The 8251-nt window shown below is 34.8% G+C and overlaps 1 long non-coding RNA gene across 1 annotated transcript; it reads right to left on the minus strand.

The window, feature by feature from the left end:
- Nucleotides 1–682: 682 nt before the first annotated feature.
- On the minus strand, nt 683–6342 carry LOC125245371. Its single transcript, XR_007179511.1, has 3 exons — nt 5948–6342; nt 1657–1776; nt 683–1188 (listed from the first exon to the last, which is right to left on the minus strand). It is a non-coding gene; the product is annotated as an uncharacterized LOC125245371 (long non-coding RNA).
- Between the last annotated feature and the right edge of the window lie 1909 nt (nt 6343–8251).

Genomic DNA, 8251 nt, shown 5'->3' on the forward strand with positions numbered 1-8251 from the left:
TGTTCAACATAACAAAAAAATGTATACAAGTTTAGAACAACCTGAAGATGAGTAAATGATGACAGAATTTTCATTTTTTGGTGAACTATCCCTTTAACATCATGTAGAAAAAGATGTGGGGTTGGTTGGCACATCATGTATAAAATAAAAACAATTAATAATTCATACAGCTGATCTGAATGCTGACTTTTAAATGAATTCTAACACAAAGATTTAAATGGACAGCCTATAGGCTACCTCACAGCAGATTTAGAGCTGTTTCTTGATCTATGAACCGTTTAAATGACTGTCAATGACAACAAATGACGCCATCTAGAATGAAACATGGTACTGCTAATGTTCACTTCATTAACTACACAGAATCTGCTTCAAAAGAAAACTCATGGCAGTAAGATTATTCATTAATTGTTAAGGAAGATTTCATGTTTATCTTATCATTGACCAAAATACAAGTAAAGTAAAAGATAGTTAATCTCTTTACTACTTATATAGACATTGACCATGTGCATTTCATTTAATCTTCTTTTTTATGTATGAATATTACACACTTGATCAATGTTACAATGTTTAACCCCTCAATTTCAGGTAAACATGTAAATTCATTCATTAAATAAGTCACATAAATTTTGTTCCTTTTTATTTCTGATATTCTAAAATGTACAGAGTTTCTGTGTGATTTCAATTTGTTCTCAACGCTCCAACCTCTAAACAGCTTGACAAAAAAAAAAAAAAACAACAACTTGATATTGATTTGTTCACGATACACATGATTTCATGCACTAAATTTGCAATTGATTCACAAATGCTCATATGCACAATTAATGTGATTTATTTAATTCATAAAACATTTCCCTCATAAACCGTAGCATTTTACAGCAACACATTCTGCAGTGTTACTTTGTCCTTTGTCAAACGATCAAACTTCACTGCTAATTTTAGCAAATGACATTCTTAACTGAAGTCACTAAGTGAAAAATTCCAGCCTTTGCAAAATCTGCATATCAATTTATTTACTTGTAAGTGATGGACTTTTGTGTGAAGAGCTTTTTCTTATGAGCCCATAGATTAGATGATTGGCTGAAACTCTTCCCACATGAAGAGCACTGGTGCGGCTTCTCTCCAGTAACTCTCTCATGAACTTTCAGCTGTAGTTTCTCCTGGAGTAATTCCTCCTGCTTGCTTCTTCTCCTGTGGGTAGATGTGAATATTCCCCAATTAATTTAACAGGTCAATAACTGTGTGATCTGTGGGTACAAGTATAACTGGTCATTTATACTTACATTTTTTTAGCACCATATCCATATTCTAATAGCAGGAAGCAACCATGCTCAGGTATTTCATTTATGGTTATTTAACAGCTCCTAAAAGTACTTTGTCATTATAATATGTCATCAAATCTTGGCAACTACTTTATGACCGCAGATGCATTTTACCAACTCATCTTAAAATAACAAACTATAAGATATGAAAATACAAGAAATGCATCTACAATACAACATCTCTATGAATATAAATGCAATTTCCCAAACTCATCTTGTATTTTCATATCTGTTCTTATAGTTAATATTATTTTACTGCTCCTATGATTTTGTAAATGTGGGTTTGTAGCTTTAATGTTCAGCAGTAATTAATGAAGTATCAAGAATAGACACCAACCTATTAGTTCCTCTGAATCTTCATCTTTTATTCTGCAGGTTTCTTCCTCAAACTCCATCTTTACAATAGTATGTCAGTAGTTTCTCTTGGAGTAATGCCTCCTGCTTGCTGCTTCTTCTCCTGTGGGAAGATAGGAATAGTCCCCAGCATTTAAACTCTGACCAAAGGTATGAATTGTGGTCACTGTTGCTCATTTAGCAGACGATCATCACACTTACAATCACTCTGGATTATTCATCTTATTCAAATAGTTGTTTATAACTATTCCCTGATTACTGAATTTACACAAATGACCCAATTCAAAAGTTTACATCCGTTTCATTCTTAATACTGTCATTACGTAGAGGATGAACAACAGTTTGTTTGTTTGTTTTTATTCATGAGGCAATTGTTTGTCTTAAACTGTTTTCAGAAAAATGCTCTTCAGAAAAATATTAAATTAAATATTAAAAAAATTATATTCCCTGCTTCCCTGTTCATATAATGTCTCAAGGGACGGGTGTTTCCATTCTCTGTGGTCTTCTTCATTGTTATTTTACCAGGTGCGCAAACTTAGTCTTTGCTTAAACCGTAACATTACCAAACTATACCGTTATACCATTTTTAATTATGTCTATTTATTATGTTTAATTATATCTATAACTGCCTGATAAAATAAAACATAATTTTCTGGTCTACACTGAAAATACATGTGAATCAAATTGTATCCACAAGTCCTCCTATTATCCATGTGAATACCAATGTACTTCATAAATGAGCTGGAAACCCAGACAACGATCCTGTATCAGTGTTGAAAAGCCTCAGCAATTACAAGACATTGTCACTTCAATCTGCTAAGAATCAGTCAACAACCAACCGATGATCTGAATGAGTTCTGTTGTCATTTTGACAAATGCTGTCCTTCACTCTACACAATCAACACCTTCTGCTAACCCCCGCTCCTACTACTCCATCTGAAAAGTGAAGCCAAAATGCTTTGATCGCTCCCAAATGGCTGGACACAGTATAGGTCATAAACCCCACCCTCTCCATGTAATCTAATGGGACGTGAGACAAACTTAAAGGGTTAGTTCACCCAAAAATGAGAATAATGTCATTCATTACTCACCCCCATGTCGTTCCACACCCATAAGACCTTCGTTCATCTTCAGAACACAAATTAAGATATTTTTGATAAATGTAGGGAAAACACCCTAGGAAGTAAAATTAGCTCAAATGAAATATTTATAGGGAATTATAAAGAGTTGTTTAGATTACGACCGAGCAACTGAGTCGTCCAGCGTTCATTTGCTCGAGCCGTAATAAGCTCTTGTATCGTGAAAACGCTGATTAGAGCACGGTAACTTTTTAAGATCACAGTTTAAGACATTAAATCATAGAAGCACATAATACAAGACACTTTCTTTTAAAATCTATAAAAGACTTTATTTATTCTAACACAAGCTAATCTACCACGAACACACACATACATACATACATACATTCATTCATACGCGTTGCAGTAAGACAGGAAGTGAGAGAGAAAGAGTTTAGGAGAGAGAGTAAGAGTGTGATATGATGAATTTCTAGCAAAGTTATGCTTTTCAGAAGATCTGACCTGAACGAACCATGAATCATTAAATGCACCAGTTCAGTTTTAATCTGGAGGTACTTGCTTGCGTCGACTTTGAATGTGAATATCCCTCGTTGGCGTGTAGAGAAGAGTTTTCCAAGTCGATGAGTTGTCGCAGGGTATTCAAAGTCCGTGTTGTGTTCGGTAGAACCCAATCACGTTTGAGCTTGCTGAAAAATTAAAGGGAAGTCTCTTTGTCGCTGGAGTTAAAGTTGAAGCGGCAGAAGTCGTTGGTTGAACTTTGTGCGAAACTTAGAACACGAGACTTTCAACGGAAAAGAAAATTAAAGAAAGAAAAGAAAAGTGAGTGGAAGTTGGATGGCTTGAAATGAGCGGCTTGTCTGTTCTTCTTGTTACTCCATTGTTCTTGGTACTCTGGTCATGGCTGACCGGTTCTTTCTTCTGTTGCTCTGTTTTCCTTGACCAGAACTAACCTACTCCTAGTTCACTATCTTGCAATATGATCATTTAAACTTAGTTGTTTGTCACACCTCTGAGGAGTCTTGGCCAATCCGACATTGTCCTGTTTCAAGAGGGCCTTCCTCTGCCCCCAATAAAACATAAGTGTTACATCCCGGTCTGTCTCTGCTTTAGCAAAGTGCCATTTTAACATAATTTATATTAACTGGAATATGATACATTTTAAACAGATTTCATTCAAGCCATGATTTAAGAAAGATGAAAAGAAATAAATCAAGTCCAAATAAGGCATACTTTCAGTCATTCAGTCAAAAGTTAACATATTTACATGAATTGTGAGTGTTCTAAAGCCTAACTGTTTACAGGTAGTACTTGTGGACACATAATGCAAAATGTATGTAGTTAAAAGATGTTTGATAAGTCCATTAAAATTGTTGGAACAATTTCGAAGCAGTTTTATTTGTAGAACAGTCTCTGTTGAGTTTTCTGTGAGGTTAGGTCTTTTAGAGAACAAATGGGGCCTGCATTGTTTCCTCTGTTTCTTTGATCTGGGTGATCAAAGAATCTTATCTTCCTGGTGACCATTTGGTTTGTCACTCCTCCTGCTATCAGGAGCATGGGGTGTCATAAAATTAATCCGCCTGGGTTTACTCCGCAGACGAGCTGGAGTCGGAATTAGGATTATGTTTAAAAGAATCATCTGAATGATTCAATTGTCTGGTTCGTCCACAGTTCCTACATAAAATACGATGGCTCATAGAGGCCTGTATCACCAGCAAGATAATTAACACTTACAAATGCCCAGAAAGCTACTAAAGACATATTTAAAACAGTTCATGTGACTACGGTGGTTCAACATTAATATTATAAAGTGACGAGAATACTTTTTGTGCACCAAAAAACAAAAAAACAAAATGACAGTATGCTGAGAATATTCTGCAGTTTCTTCTCTTTCCACACACGTCCATACTGTATACTTGGAGCTGTTCACGTCCTCAGATTCTGACTTACATATTATACTTTTCTTTTGCAATAAAACAAATTTACAGCAGTCAAGTTGTAGCTTTCAGAAATTTCTGGCCTGCATCCCAATGTGCATATTGTCCACCTTATCCGCCCTAAATGGTATTGAAAATTAATGTCACATACTATTTAGCATGGATAGTATGCACATTAAGACGCAGGCTAGTTCTAAGATCACATAAATGCTTTTACAAGTCAGAATTACGGTGACATGACATGAACGCAACCCAACTTCGATTAGTGAAACAAGAACCCAGCAAGCAATTTTATGTCTATTAGACGTCTAATAGCCGTCAAAACATAGCCCGGCCGTCTAGGCTAAAACAAGGCAAAATTTGGGCTGTCAGTGAAAATCTAATAGACGTCTAACCATAACCCAAAAATAGACTAGTCATCAATTAGACGACTATTATACAACTACATATTTATGTCTAATAGACGGTTAATACGGGTCTAGGCTAAAATAAGGCTGAATTTGGGCTGTCAGTGAAAATCTAATAGACGTCTAACCATAACCCAAAAATAGACTAGTCATCAATTACACTACTAATGAATGATTACATCTATACATGCAATAGACAACAAAATAATGGCTAAAGGATTCTTTTCACTTAAATGTAACAGGTTCTCATAAATGACAATCCGTCCAAACAAATTAAATATAAAAGGTTTTATTTAGAAAAAGAACTCAAGATAATACACAATGATAAAAAAATAATAAATTAAATTTTACAAATACAATACAAATAAACATTACAAGAAAATTACAAAGTGTAACATAATAAAAATATAAAACATTGACAAAAAAAAAAGTTAAATAAAAAATGTTAACAATATTTTTTTTATTAATTTTTAGTTCCATAAATTCCATGTTTTATGTAAAGCACTTTGAATTACCTTGAACATTGTTGTTGAAATGTGCTATACAAAATAAACTTGCCTTGCCAAATCAAAAACTCATATTTTTATGCCATAATGATCAAAAGATTAAAAGATATACAAGGCTTCCATAACAAATAATAGTAGGGTGCACAGGTTTCATGTTTACCCCCTTGTATTTAGATAATTACAGAGTTTTAGGGCACAAGGAAACACTACAGTACATGTGCATGTATGTTAATCTAACCACGTTTTACTGTCTGCACTGTTAGGCCTACCCTCTAAAATGTCACGGTTCCTACACATAATGTACATAAATAATAAACACATGTCAAAATGAAAAACACAGATACTTACATGACCAAAAGCAGGAAAGAATTTGCTTTAACATTTGCTGTTGCTTGCTCTCCGTCTCCAACGGTTGTAAAATGCGGAAATGTTTATCGCGAGATCTGGCAACAGTGATCGAGAGTCAACGTTCAAGTCTCGCGTTGCCAGTGGTCATGTCTCAGTAGAGCCACAGTTGCCATCTAGCGGTTGAGAATTGTAAATTTTTAATTAACTTAAAATTAAATACAGTCATATATGTGTGTGGTATATAATTATATAATTATAATTAAATTATGGTTTGGCTATACCCTGATATATATATGATATCGTAGAATGATTGTGTGACAGCAAAAATATGCTGTTTCAAATATATACTTGCATATAAATGTATATTATACTTGCATATTTAAGTATAAATGCAAGCATATCAAGAATCCCACAAGCTTTGTGGTCGAAAATAAACACTATTTTGGTTACACTCATTGCTGGTCTGAATCAGGGCTATAGCCAAGCCGTAAAAACTAGACTATAAATTGCCTCGATTTCGCCGGGTGGACTAAAAGCAGACTACACATAGCCTATCCAATTCAGAGCTAAATCGTGACTACATATAGACCATGTCATGAAATGCCACTTAAATCTTGTAGAAATCATTGACATTGCGAACATGATGAGATATCAACCATCGCATGCACTTCCTGTCCAAAAACTACAATAAATCAGGATTGACTATATGGGGGCTACAAATAGCCGGTCTTACTACGAGCTAAATCGTGGCTACGCACAGCCTACACAATATAACATGTCATAGATGTGAAACCAAACACCTTGTCATCACTGTTGACTTCACTTACATGATGCAATATCATACAACTCGCAAGTTATTTTGGCAAAAACGACATGTAACCAAATGAAAGATTATTTTGGCTAAAAGTGGGTTACACATAGCCGGACTATATCGGGTCTATAGTTAACCGAGACGGTGAAATGACGGCTATTGCTTGCTGGGAACGCTGTACCACCTGACCACTGCAAATTAATTTAGGCGTTGATATTGTTGCCATAGAAATGCTCGATCATCTCTTAATCCATTTGTGCCCAAATTTTTCTAAATGGATTTAAGCATATAGTTGTGTTATAGTGTTCCATATCTGAACATGTATTTCCCCAGGTTTTTTTTTTCTTAAAAATCATATTTGAATGTGCAGCAACTATAGTTGCCGGTGGGCAAATATGTTGTAAGCACCCTTTCATTGTCAAATTTGAATAGGAGAAGTCAAAATAACTGCTTTGAACAGATCAATCTCTATTCATAAACACATTTATTATGTATTAAAGTCAAAGAACATTCGATGCAAACCCCAAAAAGCTGCATCTATCTTATAATCTCTTGAATGTAAAAACACAACAAATCCATTTGTTTTAAAGTGGTGGAACACAGTACAGAACAAAGTGCAGCCCATTAAGTCGCCCCCAACAGGGTATTGGGAATCAAAAAGTTGAATGAAATTAAATAAATAAATAGAATGAAGAAAATTGTACATCTATATGTAACCCTGAACCACAAAACCACTTATAAGTCGCATGGATATTTGTAGAAATAGCCAACAACACATTGTATTAAATTTATCGATTTTTCTTTTATTTCCAAAATCAATATGAAAGATCATGTTCCATGAAGATATCTTGTAAATTTTTGTTTTTTTGTTTGCGGGATTCAGCAGCAGTGCCTCGTTATTTCTCCTGACTCACTAATTCAATGGGTTTTCTAGCAGAGTTCATTGTGAGCTCGCAAGTCGAGAGGATGACAGCTCGAGTGTTCTGCTCGTTGAGTGCTGTTTTGTTGTGTCTGTCTGCATGTTTGAGCACAACAGACGCTGGAGTCGTAGCAGGTGAGAAGATCTTTTAACTTGATTTCACAGCCCGAAGAAATGCGTAAATGAGTGCCTTACAAAATGACTTATTGTCCAGTGTTGGTGATTTATACACTTGACTAGAAGCAGATAAATATGTGAATATTTTCAAGTTTGAGACCTATTGCAAAACCCCTGACTGAAACAAACGGTAACACTTTACAATAAGGTTCATCAAACTAGTTAGCGTATGAACTAACCATGAGTAATACACTTGTTACTGTATTTATTAATCTTCGTTAACGTTAATGAAATGGTTCATGGTTCATGTTGGTTCACAGTGCACTAACTAATGTTAACAAGATTTTAATCTGTTCGTCAATTTCAGCATTTACTAATGCAAAGATAAATAAATGCTGTAGAAGTGCAATTCATTATTGGTTCGTGTTAACTAATGAAACGTATTGTAAAGTGCTGC

The sequence above is a fragment of the Megalobrama amblycephala genome, linkage group LG1 (genome assembly GCF_018812025.1).
Source record: "Megalobrama amblycephala isolate DHTTF-2021 linkage group LG1, ASM1881202v1, whole genome shotgun sequence".
NCBI lineage: Eukaryota > Metazoa > Chordata > Actinopteri > Cypriniformes > Xenocyprididae > Megalobrama > Megalobrama amblycephala.